The sequence below is a fragment of the Chiloscyllium punctatum genome, chromosome 15 (genome assembly GCF_047496795.1).
Source record: "Chiloscyllium punctatum isolate Juve2018m chromosome 15, sChiPun1.3, whole genome shotgun sequence".
Classification (NCBI taxonomy): Eukaryota; Metazoa; Chordata; class Chondrichthyes; order Orectolobiformes; family Hemiscylliidae; genus Chiloscyllium; species Chiloscyllium punctatum.
Window position 1 is genome coordinate 65,022,624 of NC_092753.1, and position 13,224 is coordinate 65,035,847.

The following is a 13,224-nucleotide window of genomic DNA, read 5'->3' on the forward strand; positions in this document are numbered from 1 at the left end:
GGCATAGAACACAGTATCTCACTCCGAGAGATCACAAAGGTGGACAATGAAAAATTCATACTTTATGTTAAGCATATCCTTGGAAATAAATCACGTTTGAGGAAATTTTATGGGATCTTCTACACCTTGCTGAGTTATACTTGGCTTGTGACAGTCAATGCTGTTAAAAAGGGGGAAAAGATTGTCTATTGTTCTCATTTGACATCTTTTTCCTTCATCCAAAAGCACATACATCATACTGATAGAAAACCGCTTAGTGACAGCTTGAAATCTCAATGTCAATGTTAATCACTGGCACTATAAGCAGAGCACCATGGAATATATTCAGGAGAATAATTCCATTGGAACCAATTATGTAACAGCTATTATACAGATAAGGAAGAAGAAACTTTAACAATTACATTAGCAAAGAAATGCTTTGCTATAAATGTAAGAAATACTAAGGACCGAAAAATTTGTCCATTCCAATTCTTAGGTATAGGGGGTCATAATTTGAACTCCCTCCTTATCCCAGTTCCATTGGAGGTAGTAACTTGCAAATTTAATGCTGTCACATAAATTCTATGATTTGTAACGTAAGACTGTGCGAACGTTGTGCCGGTGGCTGGCCCTGAATTCAGCAGGGAAACAAGAAGCATTTGCTAATAACTCATGAGGCAGTTAGCATTCTGTTCTTAAAGTCTGTCTTTTCATCCTAAAGGGAAGCTACACTGAATGACAGGTGGCTGCTGCAGCAAAATATTATCGCTGCAATCCAAAGAAAATAAAAAGGAGCCCTTGTAACCAGGGGGACATCAGGATCACAAAGATAAATCTAGACATCTTTGTCATAGAAGTGGGCAAGAGAACAAATATCTTGATTCAGTTGGAGGGTGGATGGGAAATTGGAGGTCCATATAGATGTTCCGAGAGGTCACACCCCAGCAAATGGACCAGAATACCAAATAAAGTACCAAAAGAAGTTTGCCGATTTCATGTGATTATCAAGACCGCCCCCTTGAACTGTTCCACCTATTTATCTTCCTTCCCATCTATCTGCTGCACCCTCCTCTCTGACCTATGGCCTTTCAAGCTACCTCCCCCCACCCCCCCAACCCCACACCTCTCCTATTTACCTCTCAGCCCCGTTTCCCCACCTACCCCCCAACATTCCTGATGATGGGTTTATGCCCAAATCATCAACTCTCCTGCTCCTTGGATCCTGCCTGACCTGCTGTGCTTTTCCAGTGCCACTTTTTGACTTCATTCTGTTCAAAACACCAGGACACCATCACTTACCGAGCAGCACACCCTGCCATCCCACCACTCATGCCTAATATCCAGATGTTCCATCTTATCCTCATATACGTTTCCAATGCTGCTAATTTCCTGTTACTGACTGTACATATCTCCAAATACTTAGCTATCGAAGGTACTTGACCCAAACACATGATGCTCACTGGGAGTTTCCCCACTGTCTTGTAGGATAAGGTGACACATTTTGGATTAGAGGTGCTGGAAGAGGAGAGAGAGAATCATGCTAGTGATGAAATAGAGTTCAACACCTCCCAAGCCCAACTGAAGAAATTACTCAGTGCATCAAGATATAGTTGTTACGAAGCCCTTGGCATCTGTCATTGCTGAGAACATTGAGGATGATGGAATGGTTGTGTTTGAGATTAGGTTACCATATATTTCTTTTTCCATTTCTCCTTATCTGGCCCAAAATTTCATCTTCTGATTTTCAGTTTCCAGGCACTCAAAATTGGTCATCTACATAAAACAGCAGCCACAGCTGGAGGAGGAGGAAAGAAAACAACAGACAGTTCAGCATTTATAAAGAGGCTGTTTGATCTGACTCATACAGGCACTAGTTCAGATATTGGCATGTACGTCAATTAGATACTAGTGTGGAGTTGGGTTCAGCACATGATAAGTCAGAGAGTCATAGAGAAGTACAGCACGGAAACAGACCCTTCAGTCCAACCCATCCATGCCAACCAGATATCCCAACCCAATCTAGTCCCACCTGCCAGCACCCGGTCCATATCTCTCCAAACCCTTCCTATTCATATACCCATCCAAATGCCTCTTAAATGTTACAATTGTACCAGCCTCCACCACTTCCTCTGGCAGCTCATTCCATACACGTACCACTCGCTGTGTGAAAAAGTTGCTCCTTGGGTCCCTTTTATATCTTTCCCCTCTCACCCTAAACCTATGCCCTCTAGTTCTGGACTCCCTGACCCCAGGGAAAAGACTTTGCCTATTTACCCTAACCAAGCCCCTCATAATTTTGTAAATCTCTATAAGGTCACCCCAGCCTCTGACGCTCCAGGGAAAACAGCCCCATCCCTGTTCAGCTTCTCTCTATAGCTCAAATCCTCCAACCCTGGCAATATCCTTGTAAATCTTTTCTGAACCCTTTCAAATTTCACAACATCTTCCCGATAGGAAGGAGACCAGAATTGCACACAATATTCCAACAGTGGCCTAACCAATGTCCTGTACAGCCGCAATATGGCCTCCCAACTCCTGTATTCAATACTCTAAACCAATAAAGAAAAGCATACCAAACGCCTTCTTCACTATTCTATCTACCTGCGATGCCACTTTTAAGGAGCTATGAACCTGCACTCCAACGTCTCTTTGTTCAGCAACACTCCATAGGACCTTACCATTAAGTGTATAAGCCCTGCTAAGATTTGCTTTCCCAAAATGCAGCACCTCGCATTTATCTGAATTAAACTCCATCTGCCACTTTGCAGCCTATTGGTTCATCTGGTCTTGATCCTGTTGTAATCTGAGGTAACCTTCTTTGCTGTCCTCCAGCACTCCAATTTTGGTGTCATCTGCAAACTTACTAACTGTACCTCTTATGCTCGCATCCAAATCATTTATGTAAATGAAAAAAAGTAGTGCACCCAGCACCGATCCTTGTGGAACTCCACTGGTCACAGACCTCCAGTCTGAAAAACAACCCTCCACCACCACCCTCTGTCTCCTACCTTTGAGCCAGTTCTGTATCCAAATGGCTAGTTCGCCCTGTATTCCATGAGATCTAACCTTGTTAATCAGTCTCCCATGGGGAACCTTGTCGGACATCTTACTGAAGTCCATATAGATCACATCTACAGCTTTGCCCTCATCAATCCTCTTTGTTACTTCCTCAAAAAACTCAATCAAGTTTGTGAGACATGATTTCTCATGCACAAAACCATGTCGACTATCCCTAATCAGTCCTTGCCTTTCCAAATACATGTACATCCTATCCCTCAGGATACGCTCCAACAACTTGCCCACAACAGACATCGGGCTCACTAGTCTATAGTTCCCTGGCTTGTTCTTACCACCCTTCTTAAACAGTGGCACCAAGTTAGCCAACCTCCAGACTTCTGACACCTCACCTGTGACTTATCAATGATACAAATATCTCAGTAAGAAGCCCAGCAATCACTCCTCTAGCTTCCCACAGAATTCTAGGGTACATCTGATCAGGTCCTGGGAATATATCTACTTTTATGCATTCAAGACATCCAGCACTTCCTCCTCTGTATGGATAGTCACTAAGCACAATTGGTTTGCAGCCAAGGCAGCAGATAATGGATGATACATGTGCAGGTCATTGGAGGGAAATGCCATGGACAAATTCTCCTACAGGGTCTCTGATGAGGAATGTGATGGAGCATTGTATAGTAGGATTCTGATGAACTTGCACACCAAGCTGATGGGTGTTTAGCTATCCTGCCGGAAAGCCTCCTGTCACTGTCAAAGAGTATGGAGGAGTCCAGCACCTGTGCTCCATCTACCTGTTGGAGATCCAGAGACACAGCCACTGGTGTCCCTATACCTTTTGTGATCTTTCTGTGGAGAGGTCACCTACTCCTGTTCCAACATAGCAGCACTCCTTCACAAAGCCAGCAGCTCATTACACCTGCAAAAACATTCCACAGCACTCCCACATACCTTCAATAGTGTACGTTTTTCAAAATCATCTTCCTACAAGTTGTTTATCTAGCCCTTTAAGTAACACTAGTCCAAGATAGCTGAATGTTTGACTTTTTGTGGGCAAAGTACAAATTCATTGCATGGAAGTTCATGATCCAAGTTTAGAAGATGGACATAACGTCATCAGGTTGGATTGTGTGATGTCATGATACAATTAATACAGCAGTTCCACTACTTACAGGGTGGGTTTGTATGAGCACTCTTCTAAGATTGTGGATAGGGCAGGCTGTGTCAAAGTGGCTGGCAGTGTAGTGGCATCCTTAGGAATTGTAATCAGCTTTGTGGTGCTGTCTCCACAGACAATGTGGATCCAATTTTGCACTCTTGGTCATTTGAGTCTAAGAATCAGATTTTGAATTGTGTGGAGATTGTTGCTGCTTTGTGCCAACAGGCGACTGACTGTGTGGAGCTTGCACGTTCTCCCCGTGTCTGTGTGGGTTTCCTCTGGGTGCTCCGGTTTCCTCCCACAGTCCAAAGATGCGCAGGTCAGGTGAATTGGCCGAGCTAAATTGCCCGTAGTGTTAGGTAAGGGGTATGGGTGGGTTGCGCTTCGGCGGGGCGGTGTGGACTTGTTGGGCCGAAGGGCCTGTTTCCACACTGTAAGTAATCTAATCTAAAATTTAAACGAATCATGAGTTATGTAATGACACTTGCAGATGACCTGCTGCCTTTACGAGAATATCAATGCGCCTCTTTTTACAAATGATTCTGCCCACCTGCACTCATCCAAAGTTTCGGCCTGGAAGCCATTTGCTCTGATTGAGTTGGCTGCAATGACTTTGCAAACAATATCTGCCTAGCCTTTGTGATGCCAATGCATAAGCGGTATATTACTTTATGCTGTTTAAGGTTTTCTTGTACAGAAGATCTACCTTAAACCATTGAAATATGGAGAAAGTGAGGACTGCAGATGCTGGAGATCAGAGTCGAAAAGCCTGGCACTGGAATTGCACAGCAAGTCAGGCAGTATCCAAAGAGCAGGAGAATCAACATTTCGGGCAGAAGCCACTTCATCAGTGGATTTTCAAATTGAAAATTTTCATTTAATGGGGTGTCAAATGAAAGATTATTGTACAAGTGACGGCCTTATGGTCTGATGGTGAAGATATATTAGCATGGATACATGACCAATTGAAGGAACTAAACAACAGAGTAAGAATGTGTTGTTTTCAGGTTGGCAACTGTTGCTTTTTATTGAATGGCAGAACAAATTCCAAGGGCCAAATGATCCATGTCCCCATGTTCCTATTAGTGGAGGGACTGTGTATAATATTTCTGAGCTTGTACACCATACAGAGCTAGATGATAAAGAAAGCTGTGGGGAGGAGACAGAGTCTGCAAAGGGATAAGGACAAATTAAGTATGTGGGCAAGAGGTGGCAAATAAAATATAATATGAGAAATGAGGCTATTCACTTTGCGAGGAAGAATAGAAAAGAAGGATTTTTAAAAATTGTTGATAAGTTATTTAATGTTAGTATTCAAAGAAATTCAGTCCTCATACAAGAAGGTTAACTTGCAGGTAGTTTTAAGAAGGTAAGTAGTTTATTTGCCTTTATTGCAAGAGGTTTTGAGTACAAGAGTAAAGAAACCTTGCTGTAATTGTATTTGACTTTAGGAAAACAACACTTGGACTACATTTTGATCTTTATACAGAAGGAAGGATAGAGAAGTTGCCTTGACCCTAGCCATGACAACTATTGTGCTGCACTGACCACATCCATTCTGTTAAAGCCAGTTGATGACTACCCTCCCACATTATCTCATGTATTCCAATGCACTGACATTTCCTATCTTTATATCACAATTATTGTCCCCTCTGCAGCATCCCAGGATGTTGTCTCCACTGCCCAAGATTGACGTCCCCAACATCCTTATCACAGGAGTCAATCCTGATGGTCCCCCTTGATTTTTGTGAATAGACTGTCTGTCTGGGCTGATAATGACCTATCCTGATAATAGACAATTGACAATAGGTGCAGGAGTGGGCCATTGTGCCTTTCTGCCATTCATTATGATCATGGCTGATCATCCTCAATCAGTATCCAGTTCCTGCCTTATCCCCATAACCCTTGATTCCACATCCTTAAGAGCTCTATCCAACTCTTTCTTGAAATTATTCAGAGACTTGGCCTCCACAGCCTTCTGGGGCAGAGCATTCCATGCACCCACCACTCTCTGGGTGAAGAAGTTTCTCCTCAACTCTGTTCTAAGTGGCCCACCCCTTATTTTTAAACTCTGTCCTCTGGTTCGGGATGATTGATTAATTGGATGAACAGCCCTGCCTAATGAATGATCAGACCCCTGACAGATCTCTATGCAGTTCCCTGACTGACTCACTAATTCCAGATGTATTGCCAGACATACAGGACTGACCATGGCCCACTCCCTGAACTATAATTATACAATGCCTCTGACCCTGTCTACCCAAGTGATCATGTCCAAGCCGTTGAACTGATATTGAATGATGCCCTTGACTCACTGTGCCAGGACTCTCCTGACTGACAATAGCCCGCCCCTTAACTTGACTGAGGACTACTCCTCTCACTCTTTGAGGCATGGCCATTTGATAAAATCCCATGCAGTGTCTTTGCTGCATTGGCACATGCTGTCAGTGTGACATTGAGGTAGCATGAATAATGTTGTGGAACATGTCTGCCCTCTTGATTGATCATTGCTGACAATCATGACAAGTAGCCTGGATTTGTTCCTGTACTAAAAGGCAAGACAAGAATATTGTAAGCATCTAAGTTCTGAATGAGGTGGCGAAGTACAAAAGGCAAGGCATGGAAGAGGTGCTGTGAACATCCAAGTAGACGCAAAGTGAACGAACATTAAGAGAGAAGCAAAGAGCCCCGAGGTGCAGCCTGCTCCAATGCATTAGCTGGCTATATTTCCCTGCGTGCATTGCTATGGAAGATATTGGACTTAGTATTGGTGGTTAACTGTGTTTTAAGTGAATCGAAGCGGTACCATGATAATATGTTGAGGCTACTGCACGTCTGATGCCAATCTCCATGGATGGGGGTGTGTAGGCAGTTACTATCCAGAGGTATGCCCTGAGATCCTGGGGACTGTTGTACACAATAGAGGCCTGAGAGAGCAAATAAAGTGGAGCTGCCAGGTACCTGCACTGATTTTCATATTGGTGATTATCATTGTCTGGTTACTCTCCGCCGCATGGGAGAATAACAAAGTGCATATAAATGAGCTGAGAAATGCTTATAACAATATGTAAATGTATGCAAATGGGCCTCTCAAAGCTCACTAGTGAGATTCATGTCTTGCTGTTTAAACCTTGAGTGGAAATCCATCATCTATCTCTTGATGCCAAGAATCTAATTTTCCATTCTCACCATTGCCCTTGTCATTTGGGGCTGGGAAGATTCCACCAATAGCCTTCAAATGAAACAGCAAAAAACTGGCAACTGGAGGTAATAATTTTTGTTAATAATAAGTAGAATTGTGTTAAAAGATATGGAATTCATTTTAGCCTTTAATACACTGTGACCAAACATTACAATATATTTACATCTTTATCAGTTTTGACCAAGAATTTCCAATATGCTACCCAGTAATATGTTTTAACATCAGGTTTTACAATGGGCTATTGTTGTTTGTGGCAACTGCAACAATCATTTTCAAGCTGATTACTTTTTGCAACTTTTTAAATATATGCATCCTCTCAAAGAAATACAGAGCAGCAAAAATGGTCTCCAGTATATTTGTTCAGCAGAATCATAGGAATGTTCAGAACCATGTTGTCATTTTCACCTTTTTTTTTATTAACTACTGTTTATAAAATTCAAAGTAATTGTAGTTCAGTCTTTTTTATTATCTTGGTGCAGATTTCCACAAAGGCTTAAAATTCCTTTATGTATGTTTGAGATGAAAATGACCTCTACTATGTATCATATAAAAAAAGGCCACGAGCTTTGTTTCTAAGGATACCATTGTGGCTTTTTAGGAAGTACGTGATGAGGAAATGCTATTTTGTAATCCTGCCATGTCTCCCACGTCTTATAAGTTCAAGCTGAACAAAGGAATTGAACTCTCCAGATGAAACAATTGATCTACATAATTCAATATTTCAAAAAATATCAAAAAAACTTATGTTCTTACATTTTCTTAGAACTTAAGTTCATAATACCATGATGAGAAAAACTACATTGAAATGTCTTTTTTATATCAAAGAATGTAAGCACAAAAACTGTTGCTTTTATGTAGATTAACTAAAATTATAGACTAAAGCAAATGTGTTAATGGAACATTATGGTGTATAATGTTCTAATTGAAATGTTGTGGATTATATTCAAATAGTCTCGACCAATAATCACTTTGGCTCAATTTGCAAGTGGAATGACAGGGCTGGATTCATAGTTATGTTGACAAAACTCAAATCTACTGTTCCATGCCTATATTTATTTACTTTTATTAAATTAAAGATATAGGTATTATATAATTTATTCTTGTAAAATATTGAGGAAAACCCACATTTTATTTAGCTCATGCTAAAACATCTGTACTTTTGTTGCTGGCTGTATCTCTATCCAGAACTGCTGAAGTCAGTTGAAATGGTATGCCATTTTATTGGTCTTTTCACTTCAAGTTTTAAGTTCAAGCCTGTATCTTATTTGTTACTAATATCACATCTTTCCATCTCTGCAACATTTTTCAACTCCTGTATCTTTTCAGTACATGTACCTGTTTTGGTAATATAGTTGTGAACTTTAATGACCTTTTTGCCACTTTGGGTCCTGTAGGGAAAATAAATAATACATCTTTCACCTGAGATGGTAAAGTTCAAGAATCAATCAATTAAGTCTGTGATATGTGAGTGTAAGGCACCTCATCTTCAGCCTGAGCTAAGCTTTCTTTAAAGCAAAAACAACAAGGCAGAGCAAAAACAAAATGACAGATTGCTACCTGAATGGCTGTACATTGGGAGAGGGGAGTGTGCAGCGGGACCTGGGTGTCCTTGTGCATCAATTGGTGAAGGTAAGCAGGCAGGTGCAGCAGGTAATAAAGAAGGCAAATGATACGTTGGCCTTCATTACGAGAGATTTTGAGTACAGGAGCAGGGATGTGTTATTGCAGTTATACAGGGCTTTGGTGAGGCCATATCTAGAATAATGTATGCAATTTTAGTCTCCTTTTCTGAGGAAGGGTGCTCTTGCTCTCAAGGGAGTGCATCGAAAGTTTACCAGGCTGATTCCAGGGGTGGCAGGATTGACATGAGTAGACGTTGACTAGGTTAGGATGGTTTTCACTGGTGTTCCGATGAATGAGGGGGATCTCATAGAGACTTTTAAAATTCTAACAGGACTAAGTTAAAAATCATACAACACCACATTATAGTCCAACAGCTTTACTTGGAAGCACTAGCTTTTGAAGCACTGCTCCTTCATCAGGTGGTTGTGAAGAATAAGATTGTAAGACACAGAATTTATAGCAAGAGTTTACAGTATGATAGAACTGAACTTTCTATTTAAAAAGCCCTGGATTGTTTGTTAAGTCTCTCATCTTTTAGAATGACCATGTTGGTTTCAGTTCTATCATACGTAAATCCCAGAACATTCTCAAATGAACTTTAACAAAAATTGGTGCCATGTCAGCTCAGATAATGCATTGAAGGTGTGAGATGCCCTGTGTGAGGCTGTCTGTGCCCCAATGTTCAGACTGATTCTATTCCTAAAAAAGGGATTTACAGAACCTTATATGGATTCATATAGTTTTTGAGCAAAATAAAATGTAATTCTGCAAGTACAAATTCACTCCACAAACCTATATATGTGTGTGTGTGTGTGTGTGTGTGTGTGTGTGGTGGGGGTGGGGGAGAGAGAGAGGGTCTGCGAGAGTGTATGGGTTTTAAGGAGTTTGTGTGTATGGATGTGTGGGTGTGTGTAGTGCAGTGGGATCACCTGCAGTGTGACATGAAACCAAAGTCCCAGTTGAGGCCATCCCCATGGATACTGAACTTGGCTATCAGCCTCTGCTTGGCCACTTTGCTTTGTTGCCTGTCCTGAATCTGCCTTGGAAGATGGGCACCCGAAGGTCTGAGGTCGAATGTCCCGGACCGCTGAAGTGTTCTCCAATTGTGAGGGAACACTCCTGTCGATTGATTATTGTGTGATGTCCATTCATCCGTTACTATAGCCTCTGTTTCTCCAATGTACCATGCCTCAGGGCACCCTGGTGTCTCCACGTGAAATCCATGTCAACACTCTGCCCCATCTTGCAGTGACCACCGTGACAAGGTTGTATGGTGTTGTCCTGAAAGCCAGGCAATTTGCTGCAAACAATAATCTGTCTGAGGTTTGGTACTTGTTTAAATATGAAAAGTGGAGGCATGGGGCAGGTCTTGGCGAGGTGTTCATCCTCATTGATAAGTGTTGCAGGCTGCGAAGAACCTGGGATAGTTTTTTGGTTCCTGGGAAGTGACAAACAGGACTAAACAAGGTAGATGTTGGGAGGATGTTTCAGATGGTGGGTGTGTACAGAATCAGGGGTCACCATCTGAGGATTTGGGGTAGACCATTTAGGATGGAGATGGGAAGACATTTCTTCACCAAAAGAGTGATGAGCCTGTGGAATTCATTATCACAGGAAGTAGTTGATGCCAAAAGATTGAATGCATTGAAGAGGCAAGTAAATATGACACATGGGGCAATGAGATCAAAGATTATGAGGAGAAAGCAGAATTAGGCTATTGAGTTGGACGACCAGCCATGATCATGATGAATGATGGAGCCGGCTCAAAGGGCTGAATGGCCTCCTCCTGCTCCTACCTTCTTTATTTCTATGTATAAAAGCAGAGGGCTGTCAAGAGGGTCATTATGAGAGGCTTGGTATCAGTAAGGGAATCAAGGTTTATAGGGAAACGACAGGAAAGTAAATTTGAGGAATATCAGAGCAGCCATGATCTTATTGAATTGTAGAGCAGATCCTCATGGGCTGAATGGCCTACTTCTGCTCCTACGTCTTATGGCCTTGTAGTCTGAATCAGACATTATAATACCCATGTGCTTGGATGTTACAAAAAAGAGCAATTTATTACATGGTGTAAAATACCAAAGATAAATTATGACTTTCTTTTACCATTGTACTAGAATGCTAATTAGGAAGAGTGTGATTTAAATCTTTGATTTATTATTGCAAGAATAATATTTTTGAAAAATAAACACAAAAATCTCAGCTCAGGGCAATACAGGCAAAATCCAATTTTATCCCTGTAACTTCCGAAAACATAGAATGAGGCATTTTAATTAGTCAATGCTATACTTTTGGTTGAGTGGGAGGAATTCCTTTGAATTCTTGTTATTGATTTATGGTCCATTAAAAAAAAAGATTGGAGAATATTTTTGTCACACAGGTGAAATCCTCTTCCAAGTGGCTGAAACAAGGTATAGAAAAGTAATGAATTCCTCAACATGTTAGCAATCAATATGGAAATTCCTAAAGTAATATTATAAAAGTGTAAATAACATGTAAATAGGGATTGGACTTTACAAGAACAGTTACACATGTTGCAATTTTCAGAATTCACAAAATACCAAAATATTTGTTTTAAATATGTCTAAAATCAAAACTACATTACAAATGTGATTTTATACAGTACTTTGTAATTCTACTAATGACATGATTTTTTTTCAAAAATCCATATGATGAAATAGCAAAAAGTTTTTAAAGTTATTCAATATAGAACAAGCTTGGATAGGAACAAGTCCTTCAGAACATTGATTTTATTTCCCATTTCGTTACATTTGCAATTGAACTTCTGTTAAAAGCATCCAGTTGAACACCGCTATAAAATTGTATTATGACGTACTGCTTCTCAATAAGATGCCTATATTAGAAAGTTATTGGGTTAAATTCTATATGTACTGAAAAAGTTGCTGTAGAAAGCTGAAAAATTAACACATTTGAGTAGAAGATTCTTTTTAAAGTAGTTTTGCAAGTATGTTTTCAAATCAGTTGGTATATTAATAAATCTAAATAGGGTGCAAGATGATCCCAGTGTACGAGATAATTTTCAACCTTTTTTAATAAATGAGTATGTGGAATATTCATCAATGAAGATAGAATTGAAAATGCAGGAATACATGCAGAAGGGTATCTTTCTACAAAAGGGCATCTTAACTATCTAAGTAAATTCTCAAACATTTCATCAGTTCCTACTAGACATATCTTGATAATAACATGACCAGAGGCAATTGCTGTTTTTATGTAGAATGCAATGTAGAAGCTATCCCACCCTCCTTACCGCCCACCCGGTAAAAACAAAGTATTCTATTCATGAGGATGATGTCAGGATCGAGGCTTCCAGACTAATCTTTGCAATGACCGAGAGGTTCACCATCACCCAAGCATTCATGCCATTAATTTTCATTCCAATACAATGACTTTGAAGTTGGTGACTCTAGACTTGTCAAGGTTGTCAAGTAGTCACAGAAGTTGCTGGAAAAGCCCAGCAAGTCTGGCGTTAATCTGTGAAGGAAAATCAGTGTTAACATTTCAGGTTTGGTGACCTTTCCTCTGGGTTTTACTAGTACCTTTGGTTTTTGTCTCATGTTATTCCAGTCACTTGGTTTGTCTCCAGCATCACCCTTTAGTTTTAAGTTTTTGTAATTATCTCTCTGCTTCATTTAATCAGATTATAGATCATCCCTTCACTTGTTATTCAGCTTTGCACTTTACTCACACCGTCAAACACCCTTGGTCACCTGCAGAGACTTATTATTTGATACTCCCCACTCACACCATTTGTATGATCTTTTGATCTCTCTGCCCATAAATTCTGTGTTCTGTGTGCTTCTCTCTCACTTCACATGATGAAGGGACTACGTTCCAAAAACATGTTATTTCAAGTAAACTTTTGGACAATAACCTGGTGTCATGTGATTTCTGACTTTAAAATTCATCCAGACTCTTTATGGGAATAACTGGCACAACTGAACCCCCCAAAATAGTCTCTACAGTACATCCAAATATATTACAACAACTAAGGGTATTCCTGAAACCATGTGGGTCCAATTATAAGCCAGTAGACAATAAATCATTTCATAAAAATGTCTGCCAGGAATTTTATTCAAAATGAATCTTTCATAGTACTTGCTACATTGGTTAGCCTTGTGACAATATAATGGGAATATAACAGCCTATCGAAGTTGGATTGCAAGAATCTAAATTGAATGAGATTTTGAATCATTGATGTGACATGATTTGAACATAAGAAAAT

At 40.4% G+C, this 13,224-nt stretch overlaps 1 protein-coding gene across 2 annotated transcripts in view; it reads left to right on the forward strand.

Annotated features, from left to right (window-relative positions):
- Positions 1-13,224, forward strand: part of ildr2 (immunoglobulin-like domain containing receptor 2) — a 133,584-nt gene that overhangs the window by 43,458 nt on the left and 76,902 nt on the right. The gene's annotated exons all lie outside the window — the stretch shown is intronic.